The 23,932-nt window shown below is 44.5% G+C and overlaps 1 protein-coding gene and 1 long non-coding RNA gene across 4 annotated transcripts in view; one reads left to right on the plus strand and one right to left on the minus strand.

Moving 5' to 3' along the window:
- The window catches only part of MEGF11 (multiple EGF like domains 11), a 1,813,102-nt gene that overhangs the window by 874,916 nt on the left and 914,254 nt on the right, over positions 1 to 23,932 (plus strand). The window lies entirely within an intron of this gene.
- The window catches only part of LOC146860704 (uncharacterized), a 263,183-nt gene that overhangs the window by 41,388 nt on the left and 197,863 nt on the right, over positions 1 to 23,932 (minus strand). For 2 of the 3 annotated variants that reach the window (XR_014978852.1, XR_014978850.1), the window contains exon 3: positions 9,665 to 9,775. The exons of the other annotated variant lie outside the window; for it this stretch is intronic. This is a non-coding gene — a long non-coding RNA (uncharacterized LOC146860704). The remainder of the gene's footprint in view (positions 1 to 9,664; positions 9,776 to 23,932) is intronic. 3 annotated transcript variants of the gene reach the window in all.

Here is a 23,932-nt window from a genome sequence, read left to right on the forward strand (position 1 = left end):
GTTTAATGCTAAATAAACTGCTTTTCTTCTGCGCTGATTCCCCCACTCCTAAACATGTACAGTGAGTTCAGCAACTCTGGTCAGATTAATGGGACACAGGCAGAGGCTATTATAGCAGTGATTCCGAAAGAAGGGAAAGACCCAACACTCCCTAAAAACTATAGGCCTATATCACTAATTAATAAAGACTGAAAAATGTATGCAATGATCCTTGCTAAACGCCTCAAATGTTTTACCCAAACTCATTCACCCCTCACAAGTAGGTTTTAAAAAAAATAGACTCTCTAGTGATAATACTCGTATTTTATCTCACGTTCTTGAGAAAGCCAAACTTACCAATTCTCCAACAGTGGCAATCAGTTTAGATGCCGAAAAGGCTTTCGACAAAGTTGATTGGGTCTACCTGAAAGCAACACTCGATAAATCTAATCTGGGTGAGAATGTTACACGTATGGTAATGGCACTATATTTTAACCCTTATGCCAGGGTTAGAGATGGAGGATGCCTCTCATCTTCCTTTAAACTAGAACAAGGAACAAGGCAAGGTTGTCCTCTCTCCCCCTCTCTATTCCATCTAGCAACTGAGCCTTTCCTTGTAGCAAGCAGTAAGTCCATGACACACCCACTCCTTGCATCATTCAATTTAAGAGCCAATAAAACAGTGATATCAAAGCTCAGATTTTGTCGTATATTAGTCATTGTCACTTAGCTGATCACCAGACACCTCAGCAACCCTGGGGCTCCCCTTCCCCACCTTGCCACCTATGTGTTTCGCAAACTTTAATGCTGATTTCGCATCTGTGAAAAAATGGGATGTTCCGTCATAGGAGACCTTTAATTTTGCAGGATACAACAAGGAGTATTGAACATGGGACTGTAGGAGTATACGCTTCACCGACATCAACTCTCTCCTTGCCGCTTGAACTGCAGGGGTGTAGTCCGGATAGAAGGCTAGCTGATTGCCCTGGTGCGTAATCTTACCCATCAGGCGGGCCTGCCGCAACACCGCCTCTCTGTCTTGATAATTCAATAGCCTAGCCAGTAAAGGGCGTGGCGTAGCCCCCACAGGAGGCCGAGGCCCCAGGGCACGATGGGCCCTCTCCACCGCAAAAAGCGGGGAGAGGTGCGCAGCGAATAGATCACGCAATAAGTCAGCCACATAGACCTCCATCTTGCTGATAGACGTCGTCTCCGGCACTCCCGTGATTCGTACGTTGTTGCAGCGCGATCTGGCCTCCAAATCCTCGTTCTTGGCCCTGATCACCTGCAGGATCTTATCCATCTGCGACACCTGGTCCTTAGTTTCAACTTGGTAGTCGTGCAAATCAGAATGCCTACTCTCTAAGACATCCAGGCGTTCATCATGAGCACCGACCTGAGATTTAACAGCGTCCATCTGGGCAGTCAGGTTGTCCAGCTTAGTGTCGATATTGCAGAGACTTGAACGCACCTCCAACATAATCGCGCGCAGATCTTCTTCAGGGGCCTCTGGGGGCCTCTCTGTCTGCCCACCAACAGCCCCGTCTCCATCAGGTTCAGCATGTCGGCCCGTGCGTCGCTGCTCGAAGGATATTTTCCGCTGCTTAGTGTCGGTTTTGCCCATGGTGAGGTCCTGAGGCCGGGCAGCAATCCTCTGTACACCCAAGCAGTCCGCAGCTAGGCCAAGCCGCTGGCGCAGCAGAATTGGTGTCAGAATATCGCAGCAGACGTCGTGGGCAGCACCAGTGCGGGGGCCCCGCCACATCCCCCCAGTTCACGAGGGTCCACAAACTGCAAAAGCGTCGCAGTAATCGGGGGGGGCAGGACATTCAACCTTCCCAAGGCGCCCCACCTAGTGCAATGTCTCTAGCCCGCCGTCCGCCGCACAAATCGCCACTTCTGTACCTGCAGGGCACCTCCGGCGCGCAGTGGAGCCTCAGCACTCGGCCAACCGCGGCAACAGCGCCCTCAGCACCCCCACAGTTGATGCAAGGCGGCCCCCACTTTACTATGCCAGTCCAGGCGCTGCCTCAGGTGTGGGCACTGCGACTGGATCGTCCCACTCGTTAACTCCAGCAGGGTGCAATGAAATATTGCAGGGGCGCCGTCCTCGGACCACGTGTGCAGATCGGCACTTAGGCCCAACGTGAAGCCACGGACTCCAGCACCTCGTCTATCCGCCCCAGGGCTCCAGAGCATCCGTCCGCTACCACGTTGCCGAGCGCACGCCTCCGTTGCCTAACGCGCCGCCAGGCATCCACCAGGAGATCAAAGCTTCGCAAGCACTGGGTGTTCCGCTCTCGGCCGCTTCAACGTTTTATGTATTGCCCCGGTAAAAGAGCGGATAAATGCAGAATCACATCCCGGCCGGCGGAGCGAGCTCAGAAAGCCGCCATTCCGCAGCTCGGCAAACCACGCCCCCAACTGAGCCTTTCCTTTATCAACTTAGGAACAATAACCAGATCACAGGTATATGCTTTAACAACTGCACGGTCAAAATATCAGATTACGCAGATGACGTGTTGTTTCCGAGAATGCGGAAGCTGCTATTCTTGCACTTATATCCTCAATAGAAGAATTTTCTGCGATATCTACTTATAAGTTGAATAAGGACAAGACTGAGGTAAAACTCCTGAACAACCTTGGCGGAAAGGAAATCATTGGTAACTTGGGTCTTTTGTGGCAACCTAATAGCTTCAAATACCTAGGCTTAGACTTCACGAGAGATCCGATTACCACCCTACAGACCAATAAAAATGCTATTATCAAAAAAATCTCTTCATTGTTAGATGGTTGGTCACCTAAATTTGTATCATGGTGGGGAAGGGCTGAGACATTAAAAATGATGATTACTCCACTTGTTAACTATCTAGCCATTATGCTCCCAATGACACTTTCAAATGACTTCCTGAGTAGGATCTATAAGCTTTTTAATTTGTTCCTCTGGCAAGGTAAGAGACCCAGAATATCCATGAAAAAACTTCAATTACCAAAAGAAAAAGGTGGTCTGGGCCTTCTGAACTTTAGGAACTCCCAAACCGCTTATCTTTGTAAACAAGGATCTAACTGGCTACTTCCCCAAGCTGACTACATCCCAGTCTGGTTGGACACAGAAAGATCATTCATTAACGATATGCCTTTGCCTGCTCTCCTCACTATGGATATATCCTCCATCCCCCATTCTAAATATATCTTGATAAATACTAAAAGGGCCCTGTTACGTCTGGATCATATGTCTGCGGTAAAAATTAACAAATCCAAATTTACCTCTCTCTGGCGCAACCCGAGCCTGAGGGTTGATGGCGAGATGCTCCTTTGGGAGTAGTGATCTAAAAATGGCATAAATCTAGTCAAAGACCTCTTTAAAGAGACCCTCCCTTAGCCTTTCTCCGAGCTTCAGAATCAACAGGAGCTAAACTCAATAGATTTTTATCAATTCTTAAAACTAAAGTCACTCCTCACGCTACGCTCTATAAAACCTTCCGATCCTTCGATCCTCTCAAGGATGCTTCAGCTACTAAAGTCAGGACACGCCGTTTCTAAAATATACAAATTCTTATCCCCTAATCCTTACAAATCTCACATGAAGTGTGAAGTTAAATGGGAATCCGAACATAACTCCAGTGAAATCACATTCGACTGGAAGAAGATTCATATCACTCCCTTCTCGAATAAAATCTCTCCAATACTATCCCAAACCAAGCTTCTGCTAATAAACAGAACATGTTGGACCCCCGAGAAGATCTTTAAACTTAACCTCAGCCAGAGTCCTACATGCTGGAATTGTAATTCCCATGTTGGTAACCTTGCCTACATACTCTTCCAATGCCCTATACTGCAAACATACTGGGATAAGATTTATGAATGCATAAGCAAAACTTTCAACATAGTCCCCCCAAGGGAATTTTCCTATATCTTACTAGGCTTTCTGGACCCAAAGATCACAGATGAGAATGATCGTTATTTGTTAGGTCTAATGCTTACTTTGGCCTGTAAAGTTGTTCTCAATAAGTGGAAACACTCCAAAGAAGTCTCCTTTAGGATGTGGCAAGAGTGGTTGTCCTTCCTCAGAGGGGCTGACAATATCTCACATTACGCCTCTCCCTGGCGTAAATCACACAGGAAATTATGGAGGTCCCTTGATGCCTTTTCCTTCACATACGACCCTCAGTGAAAATTATTTTAATCTCCTATAATGCAGTGTTTATAGAATGCTATGTCCTCTGTGGTACACCTGTATTGTTTTGTATTTTCCCTTATGACACATGTGAAAATTGTGTTTGATAAACCACCTGTTTTTCTTCCCAGTTTCACTGCGACATCCACGGTAATGCTCTTGAGTAACTAGCTGCGTTTTACTTCCTTTGAATTTCTCATAATTTGTATTATTGTGTTTGTCATCATTTTACCTTTGTGTTTATCATTTTACCATTTTATTTGTTCTTTTCTTTATTGTTCTTTTCTTTAAAATTCAATAAAAAACGATTTGAAATCAAAAAAATACTTATTTTGAAGTGCTTACTGCTCTTTCTCTGTTGTGACTAGTCTGTATTGTTTGACCAATATAGGGGTGTTTTATGGTGTATGAGATTTTCCACTGACTATCCTCGTAATTTTGACCTTCCCCATCCTCCTCTACTGGCTGCCTCCTCTGTTTGGCTGGGCAAGGTTATCCATGTACACCCACTTGTCTGTGCTTGCCAATCTTTTGACTGCTTTGTTTGCTCTTACGTGCTGTTGCTTGTACTTCACCTGCAGTGTCTCAGATTTAGCCTCCATTCGTTTTTTTTGCTGGCCTCCTGTCTTCAATAGCTTACCATGTGTCTTGCCTTAACATTCTTTCCTCTTCCTTGGCTTGGTCCACAGGCATGTTTCACCGCTCTTCTCATATTGAAGAGACCGTTTCTCATTTCTTGGTGACTGCGCCTGCAGCTGGCTCAGACTGATCTTCCGTGTCTGCCAGGAGCTGAACCCTGTTCTTGATTTGTAAGGGATCCTTTAACTTAGCCACCTCGAAGTCTTGTCATCCTTTTTAGGTCTCGCCTTCCTATCGCGTAAGCGATTGCAAAGCGAGACTATTGTCAAAGGGCATTTCAAAGTGCTCCCAAAAAGCGGATTGCATTGCTAGCACGCGCACAATCACGCGCTTGGTGTCGCCATGCACTCCGCTTTTTGGAGCACTTCAAAGGGTCTGCTCCCCCGCCTGGAATGCGCTCCCCCGCTCCGCCAAGCGCGCGCACCACGCTCCGCCGGGCTTGTTTGTTTTCCTTTCACTGCCGTGTCACTTTCAGTGAAAGCCCCTCCCACTCCCTCCTCGTCAGCTTCATGTTTTTTTCAGGGCCGGGCTTGTCTTGTTTAAACTGCGTATAGGGTAGGAACCATTTGTAACCGGTCAGCTGAACTTTCCATCGTGTCCTGCAGTCCACCCCATTGCTGCTCACAACTAGCCCCATCGTTAGGTGGCAAATAAACAAACAGGTTGTTTTGCAGCGCGTAAGATTCACTTGCTTACACGTGGGATCGCGCCGTCTCCGTTGGCTCGTCCAATAGAAAAACGAAAACACGGCGCTCATGCCTTTGTTCAGGCGATTCTTGGATACTGGGGCTCAGATCGCGATTCACAACAACGTGAAGCACAGCTGCCTTTACTTGGCCTCAAGTTATTCCTAGCTGCTCGGGGGAGTTTTACATTCCTGGCGAGCAAGAGACGAAAACATGTTTGCTACCTCTGCAGTTACAGGGCAGCGACATCCGCTCTCCCAGAGAAACAACATTAGGTGAAGTGGGTTCCGTTTTTATTTTTTTTTACCTTGCCCTAAATTCACTTTAGTTATGTTTTTAAAGAGTGTTGTCTTCAGTAAGAAATCTGGTGTGGTGTCCACGCTGTCTATTTTAGAACCAGAGCTATAACGCCAGGCTTTTTACTTCGTTACTTTGTAAGGTCCAGAGCAAATTGTATCTCTCGGTGCCTCAGCGTCCAGCCAAAATAAAGTACGATATGTGTAAAAAACAGTTAACCTTTGCAAACAAATGCCTGGTGGTACTGGAAGCTGAATATTCATTGGCCTTCGACCCACTGCCCTTAAATTCATTCAGAGAAAAAAAATGAATAAGGTGCCAGCAGGCAAAGCTAATGTTTGCTGACGCAAACAAACTCTTAAAAGTGACTATATGCAGGCCAACCAACACAACCCACCCCCCAAAGGAGATCCGAGCTGTCCGTCCTCTAGTACTTATTCTTCGAGCGCACACAATATTTGCTTAGGCTAGGGTTACGACCAAGCAAAAAGCAACAGCCCTGTTATTTTCAGCTGTTTGCAGGGACAGGCAGGAGCCCCTAACTAAAACTTTCAAGAATTTAACAGAAACACACGACAGCAGCAAGTGTTAAAACAAATGCAAGGGGACGGGGTCATTTTTGAAGTTCCCACACCACAATAAAACATGAATGGAGTAGAGAATGTTGATTCGTCCAAGGAAGGACATCTAAGCCTGAGATTTCTCTGCCCAGTCGTCACCAACACTTCTTTTGATCTTGGGCACACAATTAATTCCTCAGATATTACAGAGAAGATATGCCCTACGAAAAACCATATATCATTATGTTCTAACCTAAATGTACTCATTAGATTTCACATCAACGTCATAACAAGGAATCAATGGGTTCAGCGCGTCCTGTGTGTTCTGCTCTGTACACTACAGCATACAGTAATCAGTTAAAGAGGCCCCTTTTAAGACTGCACAACAAAATGTCCTCCAACTAGAACACCCCTCCTGTGCCACTCAACCCAGTACCAGATCTCAGTGCAAATAACTGATTTAATTGAGTACAAACCGAGCAGCATCAGTGGGCCCTAGAGCTTCATGTGTGTGAAAAGGGCTCATATGGCACTGTGTGTCCATGCCTTCCCACCCCCTTCCAAGCACTGGGTCATACTTGCTGGGGCCTGAGCCACCACCAAAAGCACAGCTTTGATATAAAGGGTTCACACAGCACACAAACAACAGTCATTGACTACCAACTACTAAATAAGTCATGAAAGATTCAGTGTAGACCATAAGAAGTATTTCTAAACTGTGTTACTAGCCTGTATCAGTCCAAACAAGACACCGCAGGACACGCCTCTTATTTGTAAAGTACACATTTTCTTAAGCTCAGTGTGCTTCTGCTGACAACATATTGATTGTGTACTTTTAGAGGTGTTTGGTCTTCTTGCATTTCTTTCCTGCAGTTGTGTTTAGCCATTATGAAAGTACAACGTCCCCCTTTCACATTGTTAAGGAATGATGGTGGGTAGTTCGCTGTTTGTAACACCTGTAATTATCCATCTTCCGGTTTTTAGAACCCCCCCACCCTGCCCCTCCCCCGCCCCGCCTTACCGCCCCACGGAACTCCCTCCACGGGCCACGGCTGGTTCGTACATTCCAGAACTCGATTCTGGTCTTGCACTTGGCACTCAGATCGTACTCCATCCTGTCAGTACTTTCCTGGCGGCTTTGACTACTTTCAATCACGCATGTCTCATGCAGACACTCTGAAAGTTCCTTGTGCCCAGAAGATGTAGTGGTTCTTGCTGCTGTTTCAATTTCATGGCATTTGTAAAGTGCACAGCTACCTCCGCAGGGGTGTCCCATTTATGTTACAAATGCTCTCTATGGGACCAATGCTTTTTATGGGACAAAGTTAGCCTTGTGCCCAACCCCCAACTTGGAACACCAGTGGATTGTGCTTTGTCCGGTCTCTACCCTTTGGCCTGTTTTGTATAGCACTCCAGGTCACTGAGACGCAAACCCCTTGGTCATCTCAAGGTGGCAGTACTCCGAGGAACTGTGCAGTATGGCTAAAACTATTGGCAAGTCCAATAAGTCCCAAAGGTAAGACATATTAGCTTTTGCGCTGCTGTTTTAACCTCTGATTGTTACAAATGACAAATGTAGTCTAAAATATAGAAATACATTTGTTGGCTGATTTTTTAATCGGAACCTAATAGCAAATCCAGAAATACTAACTCTTTGGGTGCTTTATATCATAAACCAAGGGTGGCTTGTCAAGGTATAAAACACATTGAAGAGAACGTTTTAAAGACAATAGTGTAACAAAATTGCCATTGGGAAAGCAGTAAAGTGTATCTAAGCAACTTATGTTGATATGGTAGACTTTGTTAATGTATATCCTTTGAGAAGGGACTATGTGAAACCCTATAGAAATTCCTTGTTCGTTTTTCAGCCAATAGAATATTGATAGTGACATGAAGGGGCATTCTAAATCACATGAACGTGGCTTGTCATCAGGTGATCAGCGCCAATCTAGAACATACTTTACACAGACGAGCTGGAGAAACTCTTCCAAAGAACATTTCCGGAAGGCAGGACACAGAAAATACTAGGGACAGACCTTGGTATCACCCATGCAGACAATTTCCAGCGAGACTGCTAGGAGTGTACTTCTGAAAGTGATGTCATCTCAAATAAGTGGCCAGAAAGCTTAGCAGACATCCACACAGTTGAAGAATGCACATTGCTAGTCTACCATCAATACCCCTGATGTCTCAGTCATTGATCTTAAACTAAGGAAAGATATCCATATAACTTTAAATATACCACTGCACTTCCCAGGATAGGTATCGCCTTTCAGGGGAAATATTGGTTGAAGGAGGAAGGTACACTGGGTTTGAGAGTGCCTGGTTCAGAAACCGTCCACTCATTACCACTAGGAGATCCTTTCACAAACATGCTTCTGAATCAGAAGACTGAAAGAGCCATCTTACCAGCCGCGGCCCGTACAGGTAAGAGCGGTACCTCGGTGAGGCAGGGTGAGGGGGGAATTTCGACTGACGATGACCAGGGCAAATTAATTATTTATTTAATTTTCCCTGGTCATCCTCCGTCGAAATCCCCCCTCCTTACCCGGCCTCACCGCCCTACAGCTCTTACCTGTACGGGCCACGGCTGCATCAACAGCACAACACTACAAGACTTTATCTGTGAGGTGATGTGATTTGGAACCCCAGTGCTCAATAATGCACATAATGAGACCCAGTAAGTTATTGTTCAGTCAGTGCTTGTATTTTTAAAAAGAAAACTTACTTTTATGTAAAGACAGATAAATACTACACATAGAATCACATCGAATATATAGTCGACACAACAGTACACCAAATAGTAATCACTATAATGGGAATGGTATTTTAAAATTCCTCCTAAAGGAACCTCGGATCATAACTAGTGAAAAGTTAGGTAAACTGACCTTGACAGGTCAATACCCAGACAATCATGGAGAACTATTGTCTTTGACAATATCGGTGTTACACTGCCAGTTGCCATATCTGCCTCACGTTAATAAAAGCCTGGCATGTTGGCTTTAACACACTTTTCATAACATTATTAAGTAACTACAATTTGGCCAAAAGTTACCATTTCACCAAACATGAACATTTCATCAGCAATGCACATGCCATTACAAATGAATGTATTGAATGAAAAATATACTTTTCAACATGATATAACACACTTCTTTGTTTACACGCGGCTGCTTAAGACCCCTGAGGACCTCAGGCTCCAAAAGGTCCAACAGAGCTTAGGTCTTCAGGGAGGCAAGGCCCTGAAGGCTCTTATAAAGAGACCCCAGCTTCACTAGTGACCTCTAAATCTCCCGTCTGGGAGAACTATAATGTGAAATATCTACCTGCACGGTGCTATGCTGGAGCTCACCGTTCTTCCTGGTGGCCTCTTGAACACAACAACACCAGCCGCGGTCCGTGCAGGTAACAGCGGTGGGGGATTTCGAGGCACGATGCTGAGGAAAAATTAAATAAAGAATTAAATTTCCCTCTGCATCGTCCCTCGAAATCCCCCCTTACTTGGCCCCGCCGCCCCACCGCTGTTACCTGCATGAACTACGGCTGCATCTTACCCTAAAATTAGTTTTTTATTAAGGTAAAATGCAGCTAATAGTGCTGGCATATAGATTTTTTGGTGCGAGTTTAGAAAATTAGGAGCATAATGTGCTGTGGTTCTGAAGTGAGCCTCTTTTTAGTTTGAGCTGAGCCTACCAGACAGCACAAGCTGACTGGTTGCAAAAGACTTATCTTCAAACATCTCACAGTGGGCTTAAAGCGCACCCATTGCTTGCCATTGGTTGGCTTTATTGTCACCCTTATTTGCTTATTTCCTCTTTGAAGGTTTGCCTGATCCATCTTGTGTTTGTCCCTCCTCTGAAGCATACTCTCTTTGCTTGTGTCTTTCCACTGTTTACTTTAAAGAACAATTTTTTGTGTTTTCCAGCTGCCTCCCTAGTTTGTTTTTCTCCCCAAACACTCCATGTTGCTTTCTCTAGTCCATGTGCTTCTCCCTTTACCCCTGTGTTCTCTCCCTGGTGCAAAACTCCTTCTTCCCTCCTTGGTGCTCCCTCCTTCATGCACTTCTTTTCCTTTCGTCCTCCTACCCGCTATTCAAACTATTCCTCCATTGCCCTCCTTTCCTTCCCCACAGTCCTATTGCATTTTGTATTTTAGCTTTTTTCACAAGGGTCAGGCAACGAATTGGTGCCCACCCGTGCGCTTTATTATTATTTTTTTGTTTAATTTAACCTTATTCTCATATTTTTTTATCAATTTTCAGCAATCATTAATGAAAATAGCGCCCACGACATGCGCAAGTGTCTTAATGCATGTATGTGCCTACAAAATGATGCGGCTGCACCTACATAATGAGATGGCCGTTGCATTGTGCCTTTTTTCCCTTTGGCTCATGCTATACACCACCTGCATTTTTTGTGCAGCATAAACAGAAGGCAAAGGCAAAGTCAATAGGTCTTAAAGATGAGACCTATTGCCACGGTTTGCAACTGGCAGACTCTCTTTGCAGTGAATGACATTTGCTGCAGTTTCTCCCCAAGTACAAAGGTAAAGTAGCCTCATGCTAAAAAAACGCATCGTGAAAAGTAGTTATTTCTTACTTCTTACATATTTGCATTTTCACCAAGTGGAAAGGAGAGTACTTAATGCTTCATTTTTAAACCTGAATGCATACACAGTTAGTTTACACTTAGGCCAGTAATTTTAATGATGCCGAAGTAATCAGAGTAATTTCAGTAGCTCCACGTCACTGATAGTAACGTAATTATGCCTCCTTGTGTAATCAACCTGCTGTTTATGTTCTGTTGCATTCATCGCTATTTTCTTAGTACAAAATCGAGAATGCCTCTTGTGCTAAGAAAATGGCAGTAAAGTCTGGGAGTAAGTTGGGGGAAATTCCAACCCCAAATACACATATATTGCGAGCATGAGCAGCTGCCGCTTTTCGTGTTTTTTGTATTAAACTATGTGTGTTCCTACGCCGCTCGGTGTTCTTGACAGGGTACGTTGACAGTGCAGGGTTCTCTTCATCTCACAATATAATGCTGTCCAATTGAAAGCCGAACTCAGTAGATATCTAGCCCATTTGGTGACACCTGTGACTGCGTGCATTCTATATGCTTGTTTTACATGTGATGAGCATGCATTTACACGAATTACGAACATCTGTCACCAAGGCACTGGTGGTTCTCCCATTTAACTGTATATAACTATGAATGTTTTCAATTTTTCCCTTGTGCCCTCTTGTTTCATCCATATCTAGGTCTACACCCAGGCGACATACTGAATATTCATGTAAGGTATACAGGGGATGGTGTGCATACACTTTACCTTTCCATCCCTGTTCGAGTAGAATCAGGTCTTCTTGATCCTGATGAAATGCCATCATCCTTCGGGACCATAATAGGCATGAAACATGTTGACCTTTTGATTTATACTTTCTGCAGCTAAATAGACCATTACATCTATTTTATGCTTCACATTTTTTAACCATGACAAAGGGACCCTATTATTAAAACTGAGGTCTGGTCTGGATCTCCTTAGTAATTTTTATACACACTTCCCTCACCCATTCTACTTACATTTGTTCACTTACCCTCACAAGTCACATCGGCAAAAAAGAAAAGGCCTTCGGTAAAGAGCCCCCTCGAGGGGTCCGTTGGATATTGCAGCGCAGGTCCAACGAGGAGCTGCCCTATGATGAATCATGACACCCCTTGGGGTGTGTGAGGGCCCCTGCTCCTAAAAGGAGCACTCCCCTATGTCTAGCACTCATACTAGACCTAGACACCCTCTCAGGAACTACAATATATTTTACTACATGCATGTCTGAATGGTGAGATTGTGTACCGGTGTTAAGATTGAATAAGTCCCTCGATCTTCGGGAACTGGGGCCACTTAACAAAACATGCTTTACTAGTAATAGTTCCCTTCAATCACTGACTCGCTCCCTTCAGAGGTTATTTCACAGTCACCACCAACATATCCTCCCATTCGATAATTCCTAAAGCACAGATGTTCCTTTTCACATTGTGCCTCCTCTAGTAGACAACAGCTAACTTAGAACAATACGCGCCTCCACCACATACATACCAGGCCCATATCTGCTTGAGTAAACTGCGTTAATAATAAAACTCAAACTATCTGCAGGGTCCCTAAACCCCAGCAGCTGTCAACTATCCTAGTATTATTTACAGTGCTCTCCTCACCCATTGCATTATGACCCTGTAATTAGTTGTTTTCTGATTGACCATCTCACCATTACCGTAATTTCTTCTAAGCAACCCAAAAAGAGGAAAGGTTCCCTCTGTGTGGGACCCTCACTTTGGCTGTGAATAGAATCTGAGCTTCCTGTAAGATATCTGGAAGTGATTGGCTCCATGAAGGATTCAAGAAAAATTAGCCTTTCTTCCACGCTGTCAAATACCTTCTATAGTCCTCCCTCACCAATCAAGGAAGATACGATTGTCATGCTCCCTCCAGGTTTAGCAGGGTAAAATTGCATTGATCTCAAGACCTTGAATTCTGGAATCCCTTGAGCAAGGTCAATCTGGTCTTCCAGTCATTGTTGGAAGAAAGTCTTAACGAGATCAGTTTCAGACCCCACCAGGAGTCCAATCTTCTACAGACCACAGGCTTTCATTTGTTTTCAACTCACAGTGCAAATCCCTCCCTGCTTCCTCCAGGCATAATTTACACCTTAGCTTCCCAGACCTCTGCATTGAATCTGAAGATTGTATTTTTACTTTCTGTAGGTGCCTTTTAATTAATCTGTCATTTTTCCATCTTAGAGTCTGTTTCTGAACCCTCTCCAGCCTGTCATTCATTCTGGAAGTCATTCTTTCAGTGGTTGAAGCATTTTGAGTAAGAGTAAGTTTAGAAGTGGAAGCTGCTCAAAGAGATGACAACCTCAATGCCTCCTCTCTTTGAGAACCTCTTCATGGGAAGAAATACCCCTCCTTTCATCGCCTATGTTTATTTTATTTGATTAGAGAGACGTTGCTTAGGCCTGTAGGGCATTGGAAAGTGTGCAGGTGGCATCAGAATTCTGGCAGGAATGATGCTGCAAAAGCCCTTCACATTTAATAGTTGGCACTGCTCATTAGATATCATTGCATCCATGTTGGGATAGAACGTGCCAATGTTGAATTTGCTTTGTAGAGATATCACTGTACTTTCACGGATTGAGGCCAAGACTTTCCTTTGCCTATGGTAGCCTTCAGTCCCGTCTTCTGTTCAACACGGCATCCATTTTATATGCAAGCCCCAGTCCATTCTCCATGCAGCCTGTGGAAGAACACCCCAGGTAATACAGGAACCCCAAATACCACCTGCTGCAATGTTAAGCATTCTCACTCCATGAGACCACACACTACCAGGTCCAAAGACTTACAAAAGGAACAACATGACCTTCTTAGCACACTCTCTCAACCCTGTTGTGTGTCCAGTGTAACACTGCACCAAGCAGCACATCGCCACAGAGGCGCTCCACTGGTGACTGCTTGGCATTGGTATCAACAAGCTCAGGGGTGCAAGGGCACCAGCACCAGCTTTAAACATTAGCCAGATAAGTGTGAGGGGCTGCCCAAACAACTGCTGTCAAATTATCTAGCAGAGGGTTCTTGAATACCTCGCTGTTCTTCAAAAGGGTAGGTTGCTTACATCCCTCCAGGTCATTATGGGCACTGTCTTGTGTGCTGAAGCTGTCACCTACAAACCATTGCTTTCAGGTGTGTTAGTCTACTTTAATGGAAGCAAAACAAAACAACACCACCAAGAATGCATTGCATTGCCACACAACAGTACAGGACTGGAAACAGTATCTAAAATGACATGATGGAGGTGGTCATCATACAGAACTTTGGCACGCACCACGGGCCCAAGGTCTGGTCAGCAACATAGCAGGCTTGGGCATAGTGGAACTCTACAAATTGACCAAAAAAAACTGCTGTGCTACGCGGAGTTTCGCAAGCAGCGAGGGCGTTAGGTCGCATCATTCGCGCTATTATTAGGGCTGGGTGTTTGTTTCGCTCTGGAAAATCAGCCCGACCGGCACAATGCGCAGCGCAAGAGGCCACTGCTTCTTTCTGCCACTTGAATAGATGTTCTACTCGAGTGGCAGCTTTCTCAGACCGAACGGAAGGTTTCTCAACACGAGCGATAGTGACCATCCGCGACCACCCATGTTGAGAAATCTGGAGTAAGATTTTCCTCGCCTCGCCAACTTTACGCTGGCGAGCGTAGACGAGGAAAAACCTCCGCTCTGCGGAACTCCGAGCGATACACAGAGCGCGGAGTGGCAAAAACTCTGCGAGCGGAGTGGAATTTAATGCCCAGGCTTACAACATACAAGGAAACTTTTCTTTTAGGTTTGATTGCTTTCAGTATTGCTCAGAGCTTGCTAGATCCAAGCCACCTAGATCCAAGAACCTTAATTCACGGCTAGACCGTGACCCCACAAAATAGATTTTTTTAGTGTAATTAAGTATCGAGACTTTGATTCACTTAAAGTGAATAACCTTACTTTGAAGAAGGTGCGTGTAGCTTGCGATTATTAGAGGCTATTTAATGGATTGACACTTTATGAAAATCCTCTGTAAAATAAAGTAAATAATTCAATTTAGGAACTTACAGGATAATACAGGCAGGTGCAATAGCACTGATCTTTCAAGTGTATTTGATAGCGCCAACAACATGACAAATGCCAGACTGCATCCAGCAGCTTCTGATTGGTCCTTACAGAGGAAGTAAAATGTAATATACCCTAAGATTCCAAGTATAGCTTCACAGCTCTGTTGCAAAGAGGAGATCAAAATGGGTGTCTGTCTGCATAGGGTCTCGGAAGCATCCTTGCGCTGCTACTGATTGGAGAGCCTGTGATACTACAGTATCCGGGACATCTGTGAGTAGGGACTGTCATAGGTCTAAGCCTGGAAATGTTTAGGGGGTCATTCCCCCTGATATCCAGAGTAACCCCAGGGAATTTGGATTGAACCTACAAGGGCTTGTCAAACCTTTCTAAAGTGCCTGGAAGAAGTTGTGTTGGGAGAGACACCAGTTGTCAAGGGATGCCTTGGCTTTGTAACAAGCATCCCTTAGGTACATGCGGGCATGAGGTCTGTGGCCGCACAGGAAATTCCAAGTGCATTCGGCCCAATACCGACCGCCACACTCGGGGTTTAAAAGTAACTGCTCTATAAAGCATTTGGTGCATAACTTCTCACCCCAGCTGCAGCCAGGAGTGACTATCCTTGCATGCGCAGCCTAACATGGAAGCTTGTCATGTTTTCATCAACCAGCTATGTAGAATGTGCTTCTCGTGTGGTTCTTCGTCCTAAATTTAAGAAGGTGGGGAAGAAGAGCTCACAGCAGCCTCCTCTTAGTGGTGTCAATTCAGCCAAATAGTGATTTTTTTTAAAAAGGCATGATGTCTACTAGAACTTAAAAAATGCCCCTTTCCTGAGTTCATCAGGAAGTGAAAGCTTCTCCTATGCCCAGACCTTGCATAGGGCACTACTGCAATGTAGGGCGGCAGGAGACATGCCAGTCGCCTCTGGCACCAGACTTAGAAAAGTCTGCCCTTCTGCTGGCCTTCACAGCTCCCTATGCCCCCTGAGGTTACATGGGACTCGTCCTTCCCCAGCCCCAGGCGCGTGCAGAGGAACAAGGCTGTGGGAAATATTCCTGAATTGTCCAGTGGTTCTCCAGATCTGTTTGGCTGGTGATTGCCATGCATCAGGGCTCAGTGGCCTCAGTGGCGTAGCAAGGTCAGGTGGTAACCGGTGCGGAAAATTTCTTGTCATCCCAACTTGACAAAAAGGCAAAAATATGTGTTTAAAACACATATTTTTGCCATTTTGTCAGCCCACACAGCGATGAGACCCGGGGCGGCCTGCACCCTCCGCACCCCCTTCCTACGCCACTGAGTGGCCTAGTACAGGTGGCATGGGCCCGAACGCAAGCAAGGAGAATGTGCCTCCATGCCCCTGGATCGGTAGTGAAATGCAGCATTAATTGGAGTGCAAAGTCCACCTAACACCCCTGAGTCCCGGTGCCACTGCACCTCTTGCACTTTTATAACTACGCCCCTGTCAGGGCTGACGCTTTGGGCATTGGCTAACTGTCATTTTGCAGTTGGTATTGACGAATATTTGGTTTGTTCATGTGTTTGCATTTGTTAACTCAACTATAAGAGAAATGCTAGAGCTCTAGACAGAGTGTACACAACTGTGATTGTTGTCCGTATGTGAGTGTTGTCTGTCTGTCTGTCTGACACTGCTCTGGCTTCGAGGAATGATTTAAACAGCTTGGCTATGTGGTCTGATTTAGGCCTGGGTGGAGTCCTGCTACGTGGAACTTTGTGAAGTACCATTAGGTTGCGTCATTCGCGCTGATTTTTAACGCCGGTGTTTGTACTGCGCGGGAAAATTTGCGCAAATGGCACTATGCGCAGCACAAGAGGGCGCTGCTTCTTTCTGCAGCTCGAGTAGATTTTCTACTTGAGCGGCAGCTTCCTCAACGCAAACAGATGGTTTCTCAATGCGAGCAGTCACGACCATCCGCGAGCGAGGATAAAACTCCGCTTCAGGGAGCGGAGTTTTTCAGGACTCTGCATGCTCCACATAGCAGAGTGTGAAAAACTCCACGAACGGAACGGAGTTCACCACCCAGGCCTAGTCTGATTCTTGAAGAAAGTGGGCTCTGTGGTGAGTCTACTTCATTGCTTTGTACAGCCTTCACTCTAAAACTCTGCCCCAACACCAGCTTCAAATGCACTGACTTTTATTCTGCAGACAAGTGCACAAATGAGCCAAGCAAGCTTCAAGCCTGCCAAAAACGAGGTGAATTCTAAAGCAGAGTACTGGCAAAGATGGGTAGACAAGATTGCAAAGTACTACAAACACTATCACTGGTATTTTTAGGTTATTTTGAAATATGTGCTGCAGCGTGCAGATTGCATGGATACTAGAGGTGGGCAAGCCAACAAATTAACAGGGAGTGCCAAGCCAGAGCTGAGCCAAGGGTCTGGCTCGGATCCTAGAGCCGGTGCACGAGCTGAGCCCTAAAAATATTTGCTATATAATTCATACAACAAAAACCCTGTAAAATATAATAGACTCTTCAAAATTCGAAAACGTGTATTTCTTTAACATGGAAGCTTTGACATTAGTAGGGTACATTATAGCACTGCACCGAGGAGTACTTACTAAAGGTGATATTTTTGTACAACTGGTATTTTGAACTCAAATATTTGAAAGTGCTTTCGCGATAATAAAAAATAGATTTGGAGAAATAAAACATTTGCCTAAGATCACACAATTTACCCAGGAAAGCCACGATTTATCCAGGTTTTCTCTTTCACTTTGTCAAATCAGTCAGTAAACTGATATCTATTTGTCTTTCCTGTTAAGACTATATTTTTACCTCAGTTAATTTTTTTTCAGTTTTTAAACACAGCACGAACTTGACTGAAGTCCGAGCACTTTATATGAGCAACAGTTACACTACACAAGGTCACGTGCATGGGGAAATTAAAGTATTTGATCAGAAACACAGGATGTGGAGCTGACGTCGAGGCTCGAACTCGGTTCCCCTGTTCCAAGATCGACAGTAACGCCACATCCAATGTAGAGATGGAAGGCAGGTAGAAGACACATGAAAGCTCAGCAATTAAGAGGCTCGAGATTCCAACAGGCAATGCTTAATTTGAGCCAGTGGTTTCTGGTGCTCGGCACCGGCAATTAATTCTCAGCACCGGCGCCTGTGACAGTCTGCCACAAGGTGGCGCTGTCTGACTAATTTAGAGATGACCATAACAACAGTTAATTATTAATTCAATATACATTACAAATTATATTTACCTGCCGCCCAAACCAGTCTTATAGCTTTCGGGGCCTGCAATTGTCCTAATTATCACTTGTAGGAGAGTGATGGTTAGGTTAGTAGTTGCTTTGTTACTATCATTGACAGCGCTCTCAAGGGCAGGCTATGGTATAAGCTGCAGTGGCCTCCTGATGAGAGCCCTGGCACTTTTTTTTACAAATTAAGCACTGCACAGTGCCTTGAGCTGAGCCAGAGCCAGGCTTCAAGCTCGAATCTTGCTCAAGCTTTCAGTCGCTCGCACACCTCTAATAGGTACATTTCCACGTGTAAAAATGTCACTGTGACATAACAGATGGGTGGACACACATTCAATCAATCAATCAATCATTTGCATTTATAAAGCGCGCTACTCACCCATAAAGGGTCTCAAGGCGTCAGCAGTTTCCTAAGAGGATACCCAAGTTTACTTCAAAGTGACACATTTTAGGACTTCCCTTTAAAACTTTTGAACCGTCTGACCAAACTGCACTAAATTTGGCTTGATCCGGACATCAATTTTAATAGCTGTTTCGTCAAAGTTTGGTGCAAATTGGTTAGGAGGGGTGAACGTTAGTAGGAGTATAAACAACTCAAACAAGTACTGTTGTAGCCTCACCAGTGGTGCAGGGCACTGTAGGGCACTGAATGTGTAACCAATGCAGGCGTGCAACACCCATTGGGCTCACCAGGCTTCATCCATCATCATGTGTGTCAGCCCGGCTGAGACAGCCTCGCGGGCTGGCGTCCGTCTAATTGCAGCCGCACCCGAGTACTTCACAGGTCTTTAAAAGACCATTTACTCGTTAATGAGGTTTTTGTTGTGTTTTCACCCCTTCTTACAGCCACTCTGCCTATGGCTGGAAGACTTAACCCCCCTCCCCCGAAATCTTTTTCAGCCCCCCCCCCGAAATTTGTCTCTAGTTGCCCGCCTGAACCAATGTAGATACATCTGAGGATCCTCAGGCTCATGGGTCCTGGAGGAACGAGGGCTGGGAGTGGAGCATGGCCAAAGCCTGTGCTCAAAGCTTGCTGTGCATAGCCATGGGGCTGGCGGAAGGTCATGGCCAGGGGCCATGGATTGACCAAGAGTCCTCCATGCACAGTCACAGGAACTGGAAAAATGGTATGGTCTCCTGATCAGTTGCAATGTGTTCCGGGACTACAAGGGCGGAGTGCAAGGCATGGGCAGAGGCCACAGCCGCGGTCTGTTGGACATCACAAGAGGCGGTGTATAGTGCTTTGGGTGGAATGGAGGTTTGGCACCTATGCACAGGTTTCTGCCACATGCAATGGCTTCTTGCTTTCACCCGTAGGCAAAGTATATCGTTACAAAACCAATAGAATTCACTGACAAAAATTGAAATTAGCATCATTGGCCTCAGTGGAAAGGGCTAAATGATTGCAGTACAAAATGTATGTTTTGAGTAGTGCAGTGGGGCGATGCATGGGTGATTTGCCCAGCATAATACGTGTTCAGGGTTTAACTAACATATTATTTATGAATGGTAGACAAAATCTGAGCGTTCTAATCTCAATCATTGCTCATTGTTAGCAAGACTTTACAGGGAACAACTTGAACAACCTCTCCCTTCTACAGGCATAACATGCTCTTATCAGGTCAAAGGATGTTTTTCCTACATTTCTACAGTTCTACATTCTTAACACATAACTAGGCATTTACTTTTCATTTTATTACAGACAACCAAACAGTGTAGCCCATTCTTTCATTTACTCTTTTACAAAAGCATTTCGATGTTTGAAAGAAACACGTTTTGTATGCTAACTACCCCCAAATAAACATGTAATATAAAAATTCAAAACAGTAACATGGAATATGGTCCTATTTTGACAGCTCGGACTCCAGACATTTACAAACCACTCTTCATTGGCCTCCTGTATTATGATGTCACCAGAGCGCCTCAATGACTATATTAGATCTATCTATCTATCTATCTATCTATCTATCTATCTGTCTGTCTGTCTGTCTGTCTGTCTGTCTGTCTGTCTGTCTGTCTGTCTGTCTGTCTGTCTGTCTGTCTGTCTGTCTGTCTGTCTGTCTGTCTGTCTGTCTGTCTGTCTGTCTGTCTGTCTGTCTGTCTGTCTGTCTGTCTGTCTGTCTGTCTGTCTGTCTTTCTATCTATTGCATGCATGTAGATGTGCAGAGTGTAATATGCTCTTTAATTCCCTTGATGAGTGTTGGGGAGAGCCATGACTTGGAAGGCAGAGATCCTTGGGTGGGTCCTGATGCCAGTCCCCTCCCTAAGCAATGCCAATAATAGATTAGGTTAGTGCAGTATGATAAAATCACACTGAGGGACCTTGTCATTATTAGGAGTGTTGCGGGAAACAGCCAATACAACGCGGCCGTTTCCACGCACAACCATAACCACTCATGCATTACAACGCATGCGTGGTTACAACGAATAGCCTTTACCACGCATACCTTTACTACGAGATACGTAGTAAAGGCATGTGTGCTAAAGTTAAAAGAAAAAAAAAAAGGGGGGATCAAAAAAGGGGACTTGGGGGGGCACCTCCCAAAATAACATTTTTTAAAACGCACCTGTTTCCGCCATTTAAAGAAAGAGATGTGGAGGCAATCGGCGTTGTTAGAGGAAACGGAAGGACACTTCCGCTTCCTCTTAACGACGTGATACGTCACCAAGAAAGATCGAGGAGAGGAGAGGTAAGGAGAAATAAGGGGGTGGTGTCGCGCAGGGGTAAATTTAAGGGGTACTTTTTTAGGGTGATATCCTTTAATATGAAAATGCCATTAACATGCTTATTTTAACAACGAAAATCGTTGTAAAAGTAAGCGTGAAAAAGGCATTTTCGTGGTAAAGGATATGCGTGGTGATGGCATTCGCGTTGTAACGCATGCGTTGAAAAGTCATACAACCGAGTGTTGTTTCCCCTGTGAAGTAATTGGTGAATGCAATCTGAGAGGCAACACAAAGTGTTTTTCCAATGCCAATTGTGCTGGACTGTGGTATTAAACTAGAATTCGACCTTTACCCTCTAGTAATAAATGAGTGAATAGGGAATTATTAGTACTGTTGCACATGTAATTTGTTATTAGGCCACTTTTATTTTTACTGCCAGAGTACATCTATCTATCTAAGCTTTTTGTCTTTCTCTACAATATACTATACGGGTTAGTGTCTTCCTTTTACAGTCCGTCGACCACATAATGCAGATATAAAAAGTAATGCACAAAAAGTTGTATTCCTTAGCTGACAAGCAAAAGCTTCAGTGCTTGGAATGGTTAGAGATACCAACACCTTTTTCTGGTGTCACATTGTATGCACCCTAGGAAGCATAGGGTTACTTTTAATTAATTATCTGAGGAGGAGTTCTCCCTGTAGCCACCAAAACAAATTTGAAACATGCCCAGATTGAACATCACAAAACAAAACAAAAAAGATGCAGATTAACCCACGAAGGGCATTATGGGGCGCTCCTGGCTGGGAGCAGTGAATACTGAATGAGCCCCATCAGCCAATCTGAAGGCTTGAATTGTTAAATTTCAGCACAATGATCCGGATGGCTAAACATTTTGAACCATAATTTCTCAAAACTACGCACCAAATCACAAAAAACACTTTTTGGGTAAAGATTTGCAAAATTTGAAGGATAACTGTACAAAAAAACTACAATAGAAAAAATCTTTTTAACACCTTAGCAGTTGAATGTCACAATGACTTTACACAGGAAAATAACTCAATTTATAGCCAGGAGGCCCTTTCAGTTTGATTTGTGCTTACTCCACAAATGTCACCCTTTACATACAGTTTTTGTTTTCTTTTTCAAAATTGAGTTATATACATGAAAATGCCTTTGTACAGTCACATATGCAGATGTGTCAAGTGTTTTATACTGTTATTATCAAAGATAATAAAAGACAGCGTATTTACTCTATATATCTGCATACCTACGTATCTATTAAAGCCAACTCACAAGCCAAACTTTGACATTTTATGATAGTGGGCCTGGCAGCGGTCGGCTGTGATTGGGCGAGGCTGACCGTGACCCCTCCTAGCTGAGCGACAAGGGGACTTTTCCCGCGCGCCCCTTCCCTCTCCCAGCGTGCCCTCAACAGGAAATCAATTATGTCAGGAGCGTTGGGGATAATTCTTCTGCCCCGGTCGATGCTTCCTGATTAATCCAGTGGCGGCCTGTGGGTAAATTTGCCGCATCATAATTACAATTATTAATTAAAAATTGGAAATCAATTGGCCCAAATTAAGCAGCAAATGAAAAGAGTTTTATTTTTTGGTTGCTCGTCCCTGCCCAGCAGCAGTCAGTCCTCTCAGAGTGACAATGCCGGCCTCGAGTGATTATGCCGAGATTGCAAAAGACAACTGCATGCTGGATTGTAAAAACACGAGGCACGCGACGGCACGCGCGTCTTCAGAGCACGAGCCAGCGCAGCAGTGCAAGGCGACAAAGGGAAGGCCTGATCTTCATGTGTGCTGTACATTTAATACGTATTAGTGTAAAAGTGCGGCAGCTCGCACGTCTTTGAACTCCAGTCTTTTGAAGAATAAAAGAAACGCTCCTTTACTAGTATAAAAAAGCATGTCAGTTTTGGGTATTAAATATGGGGTGAGTCAGGTATCCCACGTTTTGCTATGAACACGTACATGTATTAATTATGCTGTAAGGCAGGTACTATATAGATGATACTATAATGAACTGTGTTATACTTCCCGATGCACTGTCTCTGCTAGTTGGCTGACATAAGAACACTTTTTTGGAGATCAACAAAAAGGGTCCCTCTATCTTCTTTCTCTTCTTTCTGCTATCTTTCATTTCTTTAATTTCTTTTTCCTCTCTTCTATATTGTGGTATGCGGCTGAGTTTGGGCTTGTAATTCGCTTATGCCCTGATAGAACCCACATATCATTACCAAAGTATGCTCTGTACTTGCTAACTTCCCATGTAACTGCCTACTCTAGCATTTCGATGTTACCCAAGCCCAGCTCTGGAATTTTTTCTTTGGGAGGGCCGGAAAGAAGCTTGGGTGGGCCATGATGGCGAGTAAGTACTGGCCAAAGAAAAAACAGAGTATTTAATCGATTTGATAGTTTAGGCATTGGCATCTGTCCGCGTTTGACATTTTTAGAACAATAAACAGCCCCCAAGGAGCTACATACTTCGCTTTCTTTGGTGTGGGGAAGGGGAGGGATGCTGTGCTGGTCAAATCTTTTAGAAGCAGAACTTTACCTTTCACAGAAGTCATGGTCATGTGCAGCAGCAGGAATGTTTCTGCTGCCAAACAAAGCCACTGTACAGCATTCCATGTTTTTATAAAAACTTTGGTAGCTTTTTACTTTGCAAAGCCTTGGAGTTTAAAAATAAGTTGCAAAAAACCTATAATCATAATTCAGTTTTCAGGATATCTATGCCGGTCATTTGTGCATCATAGCAGTTAATAAACTCTGCTGACTTCGCACCACTCCCCAGGCCTAAAAGAATCCAAAGCTAATGGTGTCCATCGCTGAAATAAACGATAAGGGAGAGCCCACGGGGAAAAATGAAGGTGAAAAATGCGTTTTTCAGTCTGAATGGCCTTGGGTGGGCCAGAGTATTCCTTGGGTGGGCCTGGCCCACCAGCCCCACCCTCTAGAACCGGGACTGAATTGTTACCTCTGTATGATCTTATTTTTGTTGATTAAAAAAAAGACCTCAATAAAAAATTATTTGAACTTAAAAAAATGGGTGAGTCAAAGTGA

Source organism: Triturus cristatus, chromosome 3_1, assembly GCF_964204655.1.
Source record: "Triturus cristatus chromosome 3_1, aTriCri1.1, whole genome shotgun sequence".
Lineage (NCBI taxonomy): Eukaryota > Metazoa > Chordata > Amphibia > Caudata > Salamandridae > Triturus > Triturus cristatus.